The following is a 13468-nucleotide window of genomic DNA, read 5'->3' as shown; positions in this document are numbered from 1 at the left end:
CTCAAAGTAAACGCTTCGGGCCCCGCGGGACACTCAGCTAAGAGCATCGAGGGGGCGCCGAGAGGCAGGGGCTGGGACAGGCGGTGACTCGCCTCGCGGCGGACCGCCAGCTCGATCCCAAGATCCAACTACGAGCTTTTTAACTGCAGCAACTTTAAGATACGCTATTGGAGCTGGAATTACCGCGGCTGCTGGCACCAGACTTGCCCTCCAATGGATCCTCGCTCAAGGATTTAAAGTGCGCTCATTCCAATTACAGGGCCTCGAAAGAGTCCTGTATTGTTATTTTTCGTCACTACCTCCCCGGGTCGGGAGTGGGTAATTTGCGCGCCTGCTGCCTTCCTTGGATGTGGTAGCCGTTTCTCAGGCTCCCTCTCCGGAATCGAACCCTGATTCCCCGTCACCCGTGGTCACCATGGTAGGCACAGACAGTACCATCGAAAGTTGATAGGGCAGACATTCGAATGGGTCGTCGCCGCCGCGGGGGCGTGCGATCGGCTCGAGGTTATCTAGAGTCACCAAAGCTGCCGGGCGGGCCCGGGTTGGTTTTGGTCTGATAAATGCACGCGTCCCCGGAGGTCGGCGCTCGTCGGCATGTATTAGCTCTAGAATTACCACAGTTATCCAAGGAGTGGGAGAGGAGCGACCAAAGGAACCATAACTGATTTAATGAGCCATTCGCAGTTTCACTGTACCGCCCGTGTGTACTTAGACATGCATGGCTTAAGCTTTGAGACAAGCATATGCTACTGGCAGGATCAACCAGGTAGCCGCCACCCGCGGTGCACGCGCGGACGCCCGGCCCACCGGCGCGCTCTGCCAACCCTGACCGCCCCGGCTCTTTCACCGCTCCGACCCGCGGGAGTGGCATCACGGACGCGACGGTGGCGGCATGGCAGCAGCGGCACCGGCAGCGGCGACCGCGAACCAGGCACCTGGGCAGGGTCGGCGGCGCCCATCCCCAGAGAGGCGTCGCCCAACCGACCCCGGCGGCCGGCCCTTCCCGCGCCGCCGCGGGCAAGGAGCCGGGACCGCTGCGCAGCTCTTTTCTCACGCGCAGCACCGCGCTGCCGTCTCCCGCGAGACGGGGACACACGCGGCCACGCGCCCGCTCCGCGCGGCACCGGCCGGCTGGGGCTGACCCGCCCCCGAAGCCGGGCCGGCTGCAGATCGCAGGCGATCGGCGGGAGGGGGAGAGGGACTCACCCCCCTGCCGCGGGAGCACCGGACGTGCTAGAGGAGACAGCGACCCGCCGAGACGGGCACGACCCCAGGACCAAGGCCCTCTGCCAGGGCGGCTCGCTCTGCAGCAGGCGGGGGAGCGGCACGAAAAGCATCAGAGACGGCAGCGGCGGAGGGGGACGCCCCCCTGCCGCCCGCGGCACGCCTCGGGGCCCACCCGGGCAGGTGCAGCCCACACTCGCCTTTTTTCCCCGTTTCTTTGGCTCAGCCGCCCCACCGCCCAGCGCTGCTCACGGCCGGCACCTGCGGGTACCCGGACCGAGGCCAGCACCGGCGCCTCGCGTGTTTCAGGACATCTGAGGGCTCGCGGGGCCACGCGGCCGTCACACAGCCCGGTTCAGTAAAGAAGCCCGAGGAACCCCGCTGAGCAGGGGAGGACGACACTGCCGCCATCGCGGCCCCCTTCGCTCGGGGGGGGTGCAGGACACCACTTCGCATGCAACGGGAAGCGAATTGGAAAGGAGACCACCCTGCCTGAACACCGGACACTGCCGTGACTCCCTATTACGGGGAGCACAGAAGAGCCGGCCCGCCGAGGGCCCTCTCCGACGCGACCCGAAAGGCCTCATCGATCAGTAAGGGAAGGGAAAGGAGGAAGGAGCGGAGGCCCCACGGCCACGAGTCCTGGGACAGCGACGGCCACTCGCACCCATCGCCAGCCGGGGGCGGACGGCAGGTGCGGGGGCTCTGCGTGCGAGTGAGAGGGCAACGTCTGCGGAGAGGTGCAACGCCGGCCTGAACACCGGCAGAGCCGGCCCGCCGGGAAGCCCCTCCGACGCGCCCTAAACGCCTCATCGATCAGTAAGGGAAGGGAACGGAGGAAGGAGCGGAGGCCCCACGGCCACGAGTCCTGGGACAGCGACGGCCACTCGCACCCATCGCCAACCGGGGGCGGACGGCAGGTGCGGGGGCTCTGCGTGCGAGTGAGAGGGCAACGTCTGCGGAGAGGTGCAACGCCGGCCTGAACACCGGCAGAGCCGGCCCGCCGGGAAGCCCCTCCGACGCGCCCTAAACGCCTCATCGATCAGTAAGGGAAGGGAACGGAGGAAGGAGCGGAGGCCCCACGGCCACGAGTCCTGGGACAGCGACGGCCACTCGCACCCATCGCCAACCGGGGGCGGACGGCAGGTGCGGGGGCTCTGCGTGCGAGTGAGAGGGCAACGTCTGCGGAGAGGTGCAACGCCGGCCTGAACACCGGCAGAGCCGGCCCGCCGGGAAGCCCCTCCGACGCGCCCTAAACGCCTCATCGATCAGTAAGGGAAGGGAACGGAGGAAGGAGCGGAGGCCCCACGGCCACGAGTCCTGGGACAGCGACGGCCACTCGCACCCGTCGCCAACCGGGGGCGGACGGCAGGTGCGGGGGCTCTGCGTGCGAGTGAGGGCAACGCCTGCGAGAGGTGCTCCAACGGCCTGAACACCGGCAGAGCCGGCCCGCCGTGGAGGCTCTCCGACGCACCCGAGGACGCCTCAGCGGGCGCTGCCTGTGGGTCTGGATCAGTCAAATCGTGGAGCGGGAGGTGCCACGGGCCACCCGGCTCCAGACAACGATTCCCTTGAGGAAGGTAACGGGACCGGGGGATGGCCACAGCAGGCTCAACTCCCCCAGCTCCTCCAGCGTTCGAGTGCCGGCAACCGCCACCGGCTGCCGGTCTTTGCCCGCCCCACAGGCAACCGCTTGCCGTCGGGGAAAAAAAAGGCACCTGGACCCATGCCGCGCACGGGTGTTCGGGGCCTGGGGGAATGCCACAGAAGCGAGACAACCCCAGCCGCCTGCGTTCGACTTGCCAGCCACCAGGTACAGCCGCACTTTTCTTCCCGCTTCGCGGGCTCCAGCTTAAGGCCGGAGAAAACGCGATGAGGTGCCGCCACCTCTAACCCGGTACAGCGCTGCAGACCTTTCCACCGAGCCCTCCTGCAACCAGGCAAGCCGGGGCAGGCCGGACACCACAGGCCGCCCACGCGTGGCTCATGCCGGCAGAAACAGGACGAGGCGCTGCGGCCTCTCACCTGTGCCATCATCGGGCCCTTGGGGGCTGGGGGGAAGCTGCGGCACGCACGAGAACCCCCAGCCGTCTGCATCCGGCTGCCAGCCACCGGGACCGGCTGCCGCTTGCACTCTGCCCAATTCGTGCATGGGCTCCAGCTTAAGGCCGGAGAAAACGCGATGAGGTGCCGCCACCTCTAACCCGGTACAGCGCTGCAGACCTTTCCACCGAGCCCTCCTGCAACCAGGCAAGCCGGGGCAGGCCGGACACCACAGGCCGCCCACGCGTGGCTCATGCCGGCAGAAACAGGACGAGGCGCTGCGGCCTCTCACCTGTGCCATCATCGGGCCCTCGGGGGCTGGGGGGAAGCTGCGGCACGCACGAGAACCCCCAGCCGTCTGCATCCGGCTGCCAGCCACCGGGACCGGCTGCCGCTTGCACTCTGCCCAATTCGTGCATGGGCTCCAGCTTAAGGCCGGAGAAAACGCGATGAGGTGCCGCCACCTCTAAACCCGGTACAGCGCTGCAGACCTTTCCACCGAGCCCTCCTGCAACCAGGCAAGCCGGGGCAGGCCGGACACCACAGGCCGCCCACGCGTGGCTCATGCCGGCAAAAACAGGACGAGGCGCTGCGGCCTCTCACCTGTGCCATCATCGGGCCCTCGGGGGCTGGGGGGAAGCTGCGGCACGCACGAGAACCCCCAGCCGTCTGCATCCAGCTGCCAGCCACCGGGACCGGCTGCCGCTCTGCCCGCTCCAGCTTAAGGCCAGAGTCAAAGGACGAGGTGCCGCCACCTCGCCCGCCCATCACCAGGCCCTCAGGAGGCGGCGGCAGCCGCGGCGGGCTGGATGCTCACGGGCAGCTGCCCTCGCATATACCAGCGCTCCACCTTTGCCATCATCGGGCCCTCCGGGGCCGGGGGAAAGCCGAGGCAGGCTCGGCTCCACCCGGTCTTCCAGCGTTCGAGTGCCGGTGGCCGCCGCCGGCCACCGGGCTATGCCCTGCGGAATCCACCTTTGCACCTCTCGCACCACTCGGGTCAACAGCCACCGCCAGCCTGCCAGACCCTCGCAGGCGCCCGGCTGGCTTACTTGGAAAACACCGGGAGAGACCAACCGGCCGAACAGACAGAAAACGAGCCGAACCACCAGGCAAAACCACCACCACAACGGCCGCCCAGCGCTCCACTTCGCCGGCTGAGCCGTAAGCCTTGCAGCCGCTCACTAGCGCTGCTCCGTGCACGAGTCACCACTACCTCCTATAGTACGGGAGATCACGTCCCCGCCCCCGGCCGGCTCCAAGAGTGCCGTCCCTGCCCACCGGGGAGACCCGCCAATGACACCGACTTTTACGATGACGTAACTGGAGGCAGCGAAAAACAGCGACCCCTTGGCCAGCTCCGAGAAAGTGGCGGGGCTATCAGGTCTACCTCCCCGCCCCCGAAATGCGGCTAAGTCCCGCCGGAGCCGGGTAGACCTGGCGGCTCTTTTCACCGGCCGCTGCGGCAGCGACACCCCGCGTCCTCCGGGCGCCGCCGGCGGCCGCGCCGGCCTCCGGAGCCGGGTAGACCTGGCGGCCGCCCGCGGAGCCGGGTAGACCTGGCGGCTCTTTTCACCGGCCGCTGCGGCAGCGACACCCCGCGTCCTCCGGGCGCCGCCGGCGGCCGCGCCGGCCTCCGGAGCCGGGTAGACCTGGCGGCCGCCCGCGGAGCCGGGTAGACCTGGCGGCTCTTTTCACCGGCCGCTGCGGCAGCGACACCCCGCGTCCTCCGGGCGCCGCCGGCGGCCGCGCCGGCCTCCGGAGCCGGGTAGACCTGGCGGCCGCCCGCGGAGCCGGGTAGACCTGGCAGCCCTTTTCACCGGCCGCTGCGGCAGCGACACCCCGCGTCCTCCGGGCGCCGCCGGCGGCCGCGCCGGCCTCCGGAGCCGGGTAGACCTGGCGGCCGCCCGCGGAGCCGGGTAGACCTGGCGGCCCTTTTCACCGGCCGCTGCGGCAGCGACACCCCGCGTCCTCCGGGCGCCGCCGGCGGCCGCGCCGGCCTCCGGAGCCGGGTAGACCTGGCGGCCGCCCGCGGAGCCGGGTAGACCTGGCGGCCCTTTTCACCGGCCGCTGCGGCAGCGACACCCCGCGTCCTCCGGGCGCCGCCGGCGGCCGCGCCGGCCTCCGGAGCCGGGTAGACCTGGCGGCCGCCCGCGGAGCCGGGTAGACCTGGCGGCCCTTTTCACCGGCCGCTGCGGCAGCGACACCCCGCGTCCTCCGGGCGCCGCCGGCGGCCGCGCCGGCCTCCGGAGCCGGGTAGACCTGGCGGCCGCCCGCGGAGCCGGGTAGACCTGGCAGCCGTTCGGTGCCCCTTGGGCGGGGGGGGGCGGGGGGGGCAGGTGCGCCTGTTTTTGGTTCGTTTTTTTCGGTTTTTTTTTTTTTTTCCTTTCTTTTGAGATTTTAGCAAATCTGATTAAAAGGGCCACCCTCTCCCGGTTCTCCCGGACGGCATTTCTTTCCCCCTCCCCTTCCCGAGTTTGAACCACTTCTACACCAAGGGAGCACGTTTAAACGTACTGTCTGATGCAAGAGTTATTTCACCTTTATTGATTCCGGCGGGAAATATTAATACAATATTAACGACAACCAGTTTTCAAAATAATTTTTGTTTCCTGACACACACACCCCCCCCCCCCACCCTCGTCGTTCTCATGCACGTGCACGCACCTATTCCGAGCCGGTGGCTGCCAGGCACTTGCCAGCTTCACCACACCAGCCAGCCCCTCTGCTCCGCTGCTGCCCCCCCCCCCCCCAACCATATTCTGTCGGCGGGGTCCGGGCAGAGGTGGCAGCCCCCGGCACAAACTGCCCGGCTCCCCGGCGCGAGTTCGCTGTTCACTGGGTGCCTTCAGGACTGGTAGCCCCTTGCCAGGTTCAGGTTCGGGTCCCGGCGCTGCTGGGTGCTCGCCGACTTTTGGTTTTGGTTTTTGCGGTCTTGGGCTTTTTTTGGGGGGTTGTTTTTAATTTTTCTCCCCCCCCCCGCCTGTTTTTTTTTGGTGTTTTTTTGACGTTTTCCTTTTTTTTCATAAAATAAATACTTTAAAATACATATCTGCGATCCTGCAGGCACTGCCACCCCCCCCCCCCCGGTGACACACGCGCGCTCAGAGGCGCGCGCACACACACACACACACACACACAGAACGCGACGCAGGCACACACAGCTACACGCACCCCTGCACCGGTGTGCTCCCCCTCCCTCCCCGCGCTGCAGTCCCGGACCTGCAGGCCAGTAGGTGCAGCCCCCCCCCCCCCCCCCCTCCCCCGGCCCCACCCGATCACAGACTTTCCGGCGCCCTGGAGACGGGGGGTTGGGGGGCGGGTGGCTGGGTGGGGTGGTCTGCAGCCCGGCAACGGGGCCCCCGGAAACTGTGGTGTTTCCCGCCACGGCAACGGTCTGCTGCTCAGTCGCGGCGGCAGCAGCGGCGGGGAAAGGAGGCTAGAAAAGAGGGGGGGCGAGAGCGGCTGGCGAGCAGGCGGGGAGCCTGGCGCAGAGGTAGGCTGGCGAGGGGGGACGGTGTGTCTTTTCGGAGAAGGCTTCTGTTTGGATCGGTTGGAGTTTTATTTTTTTTACTTCTCTCCCCCGTCCCCGTCCCCGTCCCCGTCCCCCCCCCCCCGGTCGTTTAGTTTTCCCCCCGCGGCGGGGGCGGGCAGGAGTGGAGCAGGGCGAGAGCGGCTGGCGAGCAGGCGGGGAGCCTGGCGCAGAGGCAGGCTGGCGAGGGGGGACGGTGTGTCTTTTCGGAGAAGGCTTCTGTTTGGATCGGTTGGAGTTTTATTTTTTTTACTTCTCTCCCCCGTCCCCGTCCCCGTCCCCGTCCCCCCCCCCCCCGGTCGTTTAGTTTTCCCCCCGCGGCGGGGGCGGGCAGGAATGGAGCAGGGCGAGAGCGGCTGGCGAGCAGGCGGGGAGCCTGGCGCAGAGGCAGGCTGGCGAGGGGGGACGGTGTGTCTTTTCGGAGAAGGCTTCTGTTTGGATCGGTTGGAGTTTTATTTTTTTTACTTCTCTCCCCCGTCCCCGTCCCCGTCCCCGTCCCCCCCCCCCCCGGTCGTTTAGTTTTCCCCCCGCGGCGGGGGCGGGCGGGAGTGGAGCAGGGCGAGAGCGGCTGGCGAGCAGGCGGGGAGCCTGGCGCAGAGGCAGGCTGGCGAGGGGGGACGGTGTGTCTTTTCGGAGAAGGCTTCTGTTTGGATCGGTTGGAGTTTTATTTTTTTTACTTCTCTCCCCCGTCCCCGTCCCCGTCCCACCCCCCCGGTCCTTTAGTTTTCCCCCCGCGGCGGGGGCGGGCGGGAGTGGAGCAGGGCGAGTGCGTGGCTGGCTGAGAAAGAAAGGCGGGAGCGGGGCCACGGGTGCGGCAGGATAGGGACTCGGCAGCTGGGGTTTAGAGACGGCAGGGCACCGGGGGGGCTCCCCTCTCCCGCCCGGGCACGGAGCCGGCAGGGACGCCGCAGGGTCCTAAAGTCTCCCGCCTTCCACCACCGGGGGCGGCAAGCCTGGTGGCGGAAGGGGGGAGCAGGGGCAGCCAGGCTCGGCGCGAACTGCGTGGCGGGAGGGCGGGGGGGCGGTGTGTGTGTGCGTGCAGCGGCGGGCCCGGGGTGACGGGGGTGGGGGGTGTCGGCCCGGGGCCCTGTTTCGGGCGGGGGGGGGGGGGGGCTGCGCGCGTGTGCGTTTTGAGCGCACGACTGTGAGCGGGGCAGCGGGTGGAGGGTTTGGGCTGGGGGGGGCCGGTTGCGGGGGGGGGGGTGCGCACGTGTGTAGCCCCGTGCGAGTGGGTGCGGTGGCGGGCGGGAGGTGTTTGGGGCGGGGACTCGAATGGGGGGGGGCAGTGCGTGCGTGCGCGTGCGTGTGTCTAAGGGCGGGTGAGCGGCTGCAGCAGCAGGCGGTGGGCGTTCGGGCCGGGGGCCTGTTTTGGCGGGGTGCGGGCGCGCACGCAGGTGGAAATGAGAAAGATTTGTAACGGTGTCGCTAACGCCGCTTTCTCTGTTACAGCCCGGGTGGTCGGCCGCTTCGACGTCCGGCCTGCGCCCGTGCCTGCCTACGGGCGATGCGCTCGGCTCCCGGTCGGACCCGTCCCTGGCAAAGCAGCAGCCGCGTGCCTCGGCCTGGGCAGAGACCTGGGGCTCCAGGGCCCCAGCCAGGGCTGCCGGAGAGGCGCGCCGCGCTTCCGACAGAGGGGCATCAGCGGCTCCGTCGCCGGCGGGATGCGTTCGAGCGGTGAGGAAGGTCCCAGCGGCCTTAGGCGGTGGCGGGGGGCGCGCTCCTTCGGCGACGGGAGCGGGGGGGAAACGGCCCCGGGGTGGGCCGGTCAGCCGGCACGGCGGCCACGCGAGCTCGTCGTCTCCGAGGATGCTCGGCTAAGTCGGCCTCGGCCACAGGGACCGCTTGTCAGGCAGCCGACTGGCTTTCTTCAGAGGCCTGCGAGACCGCCGTCCCTCGGAGGCCAATGAACAGTTAATGCGCGATAACGCAGGGGCCGGAGAACGCTAACGTTAACCAAGAGCGTCGCAAGGTCCTAAAGGAGTGCCGCAATCAGACTTTAGGAGTCGGTAATTTATAATACTGGTGACTACTAATCGAGTCATATTCAATCCGTGACGATCCGCTGGTAGGTACGTACGTACGTACGTACGTATTCCTTCTCCGGCTATTAACGAAGGGACGCACACCTAGCGTGCGTGAACGAATGAGTTTTGTTATTTAAGGAACTGCCAGAAAGCGTATTACCGCGTAGCGCTAAATCAGTCGGTAGGTGACGCTCCATAAACGATACAATCCAGCATCGCTCGTCAACTGTTAATAACTTCAATCGATGACGATTCATAGCGTATCGATTCTTCTGTATTCGTTTAGGAGCGGATCCCACGCCAACGGTGCCACGCGGTACCCGGACGGCCACCGACTCGTACAGAGACGAGAGAGCAGCGTCGGCGCCTCTTCCCGAAGAAGTCGTTACCGATAAAGTACTCCGACTGTGGGTAACGCTTTGCTCTCACGTTTTTGACGCGTGCCTGCCTGCCTGCCTGCCTGCCTGCGTGCGTGGTAAAAGACAAGCTGTCAGACACAATAAATTTTAAGAAAGTGGAATCGCGGAGCGGTCTTAATACACTAATCAGGACCGGCCCGTAGCGCGGCCAGGGAGTGCAGGCCGACCCTGCAGCGTGGCCAGGTTTACCCGGAGACACAGGTAAGGAGGCCAGGACTACCCCGGAGCATCAGGTAGGGATACCGGGCTGACCCCCAGAAAGTCAGGTAGGGTGGCCGGGCCTACCCCGGAGCGCCTGTAGGGACCGCAGGTGTACCCCGGAGCACCGGTAGGGGTACCAGCACTACCCCGGAGGATGAGGTAGGGGCGCCAGGCCTACCCCGGAGCGTCGGGTAGGGACACCGGGATGACCCCAGAGGGTCAGGTAGGGTGGCCGGGCCTACCCCGGAGCGCCTGTAGGGACCGCAGGTGTACCCCGGAGCACCGGCAGGGGTACCGGCACTACCCCGGAGGATGAGGTAGGGGCGCCAGGCCTACCCCGGAGCGTCGGGTAGGGACACCGGGCTGACCCCGGAGGGTCAGGTAGGGTGGCCGGGCCTACCCCGGAGCGCCTGTAGGGACCGCAGGTGTACCCCGGAGCACCGGCAGGGGTACCGGCACTACCCCGGAGGATGAGGTAGGGGCGCCAGGCCTACCCCGGAGCGTCGGGTAGGGACACCGGGCTGACCCCGGAGGGTCAGGTAGGGTGGCCGGGCCTACCCCGGAGCGCCTGTAGGGACCGCAGGTGTACCCCGGAGCACCGGCAGGGGTACCGGCACTACCCCGGAGGATGAGGTAGGGGCGCCAGGCCTACCCCGGAGCGTCGGGTAGGGATACCGGGCTGACCCCGGAGGGTCAGGTAGGGTGGCCGGGCCTACCCCGGAGCGCCTGTAGGGACCGCAGGTGTACCCCGGAGCACCGGCAGGGGTACCGGCACTACCCCGGAGGATGAGGTAGGGGCGCCAGGCCTACCCCGGAGCGTCGGGTAGGGACACCGGGCTGACCCCAGAGGGTCAGGTAGGGTGGCCGGGCCTACCCCGGAGCGCCTGTAGGGACCGCAGGTGTACCCCGGAGCACCGGCAGGGGTACCGGCACTACCCCGGAGGATGAGGTAGGGGCGCCAGGCCTACCCCGGAGCGTCGGGTAGGGATACCGGGCTGACCCCGGAGGGTCAGGTAGGGTGGCCGGGCCTACCCCGGAGCGCCTGTAGGGACCGCAGGTGTACCCCGGAGCACCGGCAGGGGTACCGGCACTACCCCGGAGGATGAGGTAGGGGCGCCAGGCCTACCCCGGAGCGTCGGGTAGGGACACCGGGCTGACCCCAGAGGGTCAGGTAGGGTGGCCGGGCCTACCCCGGAGCGCCTGTAGGGACCGCAGGTGTACCCCGGAGCACCGGCAGGGGTACCGGCACTACCCCGGAGGATGAGGTAGGGGCGCCAGGCCTACCCCGGAGCGTCGGGTAGGGATACCGGGCTGACCCCGGAGGGTCAGGTAGGGTGGCCGGGCCTACCCCGGAGCGCCTGTAGGGACCGCAGGTGTACCCCGGAGCACCGGCAGGGGTACCGGCACTACCCCGGAGGATGAGGTAGGGGCGCCAGGCCTACCCCGGAGCGTCGGGTAGGGATACCGGGCTGACCCCGGAGGGTCAGGTAGGGTGGCCGGGCCTACCCCGGAGCGCCTGTAGGGACCGCAGGTGTACCCCGGAGCACCGGCAGGGGTACCGGCACTACCCCGGAGGATGAGGTAGGGGCGCCAGGCGTACCCCGGAGCGTCGGGTAGGGATACCGGGCTGACCCCGGAGGGTCAGGTAGGGTGGCCGGGCCTACCCCGGAGCGCCTGTAGGGACCGCAGGTGTACCCCGGAGCACCGGCAGGGGTACCGGCACTACCCCGGAGGATGAGGTAGGGGCGCCAGGCCTACCCCGGAGCGTCGGGTAGGGATACCGGGCTGACCCCGGAGGGTCAGGTAGGGTGGCCGGGCCTACCCCGGAGCGCCTGTAGGGACCGCAGGTGTACCCCGGAGCACCGGCAGGGGTACCGGCACTACCCCGGAGGATGAGGTAGGGGCGCCAGGCCTACCCCGGAGCGTCGGGTAGGGATACCGGGCTGACCCCGGAGGGTCAGGTAGGGTGGCCGGGCCTACCCCGGAGCGCCTGTAGGGACCGCAGGTGTACCCCGGAGCACCGGCAGGGGTACCGGCACTACCCCGGAGGATGAGGTAGGGGCGCCAGGCCTACCCCGGAGCGTCGGGTAGGGACACCGGGCTGACCCCAGAGGGTCAGGTAGGGTGGCCGGGCCTACCCCGGAGCGCCTGTAGGGACCGCAGGTGTATCCCGGAGCACCGGTAGGGGTACGGGTACTACCCCGGAGGATGAGGTAGGGGCGCCAGGCCTACCCCGGAGCGTCGGGTAGGGATACCGGGCTGACCCCGGAGGGTCAGGTAGGGTGGCCGGGCCTACCCCGGAGCGCCTGTAGGGACCGCAGGTGTACCCCGGAGCACCGGCAGGGGTACCGGCACTACCCCGGAGGATGAGGTAGGGGCGCCAGGCCTACCCCGGAGCGTCGGGTAGGGATACCGGGCTGACCCCGGAGGGTCAGGTAGGGTGGCCGGGCCTACCCCGGAGCGCCTGTAGGGACCGCAGGTGTACCCCGGAGCACCGGTAGGGGTACCGGCACTACCCCGGAGCATGAGGTAGGGGCGCCAGGCGTACCCCGGAGCGTCGGGTAGGGACACCGGGCTGACCCCGGAGGGTCAGGTAGGGTGGCCGGGCCTACCCCGGAGCGCCTGTAGGGACAGCAGGTGTATCCCGGAGCACCGGTAGGGGTACGGGTACTACCCCGGAGGATGAGGTAGGGGCGCCAGGCCTACCCCGGAGCGTCGGGTAGGGATACCGGGCTGACCCCAGAGGGTCAGGTAGGGTGGCTGGGCCTACCCCGGAGCGCCTGTAGGGACCGCAGGTGTACCCCGGAGCACCGGCAGGGGTACCGGCACTACCCCGGAGGATGAGGTAGGGGCGCCAGGCCTACCCCGGAGCGTCGGGTAGGGATACCGGGCTGACCCCGGAGGGTCAGGTAGGGTGGCCGGGCCTACCCCGGAGCGCCTGTAGGGACAGCAGGTGTACCCCGGAGCACCGGTAGGGGTACCGGTACTACCCCGGAGCATGAGGTAGGGGCGCCAGGCGTACCCCGGAGCGTCGGGTAGGGACACCGGGCTGACCCCAGAGGGTCAGGTAGGGTGGCCGGGCCTACCCCGGAGCGCCTGTAGGGACAGCAGGTGTATCCCGGAGCACCGGTAGGGGTACGGGTACTACCCCGGAGGATGAGGTAGGGGCGCCAGGCCTACCCCGGAGCGTCGGGTAGGGATACCGGGCTGACCCCGGAGGGTCAGGTAGGGTGGCCGGGCCTACCCTGGAGGGTCAGGATGGGGGGCCGGGATCCATCGCCGCGTGCCCGTAGGGACAGCAGGTAGAACTCCGGCGCATCACAAAGGGTTCCGCCACGGGCCCAGAGTACTGGTGGGGGAACGGGTTCTATCCCGGAACGTCGCCTGGGGACACCGGGCGTAAGGCGGAGGGTCGGGTAGGAAGGCTGGGTCTAAACTCGCGCGCCCGTAGGGACAGCAGTTTTTCCCCCGGCGTACCGGGCGGGGGTACCGGTACTGCCCCGGAGTACTGACGGGGGTACACGGGTACTACCCCGGGGTACCGGGCGGCGGTATACGGGTACTACCAAGGAGTACAGGACGGGGGTATACGGGTACTACGAAGGAGCACAGGTGGGGGTTACGGGTAGTACCCCGGAGTACCGGGCGGGGGCATACGGGTACTGCCCCAGAGTACCGGGCGGGGGTATGCGGGTACTGCCCCGGAGTACCGGGTGGAGGTATATGGGTACTTCCCCGGAGTACCGGGCGGGGGTATGCGGGTACTGCCCCGGAGTACCGGGCGGGGGTATACGGGTACTACCAAGGAAGGAGTACAGGTGGGGGTTACGGGTAGCACCCCGGAGTACCGGGCGGGGGTACCGGTACTGCCCCGGAGTACCGGGCGGGGGTATGCGGGTACTGCCCCGGAGTACCGGGCGGGGGTATACGGGTACAACCAAGGAAGGAGTACAGGTGGGGGTTACGGGTAGCACCCCGGAGTACTGGGCGGGGGTACCGGTACTGCCCCGGAGTACCGGGCGGGG

The sequence above is a fragment of the Buteo buteo genome, unplaced genomic scaffold (assembly GCF_964188355.1).
Source record: "Buteo buteo unplaced genomic scaffold, bButBut1.hap1.1 HAP1_SCAFFOLD_434, whole genome shotgun sequence".
NCBI lineage: Eukaryota > Metazoa > Chordata > Aves > Accipitriformes > Accipitridae > Buteo > Buteo buteo.
Note: the sequence above shows the minus strand (reverse complement) of the source record.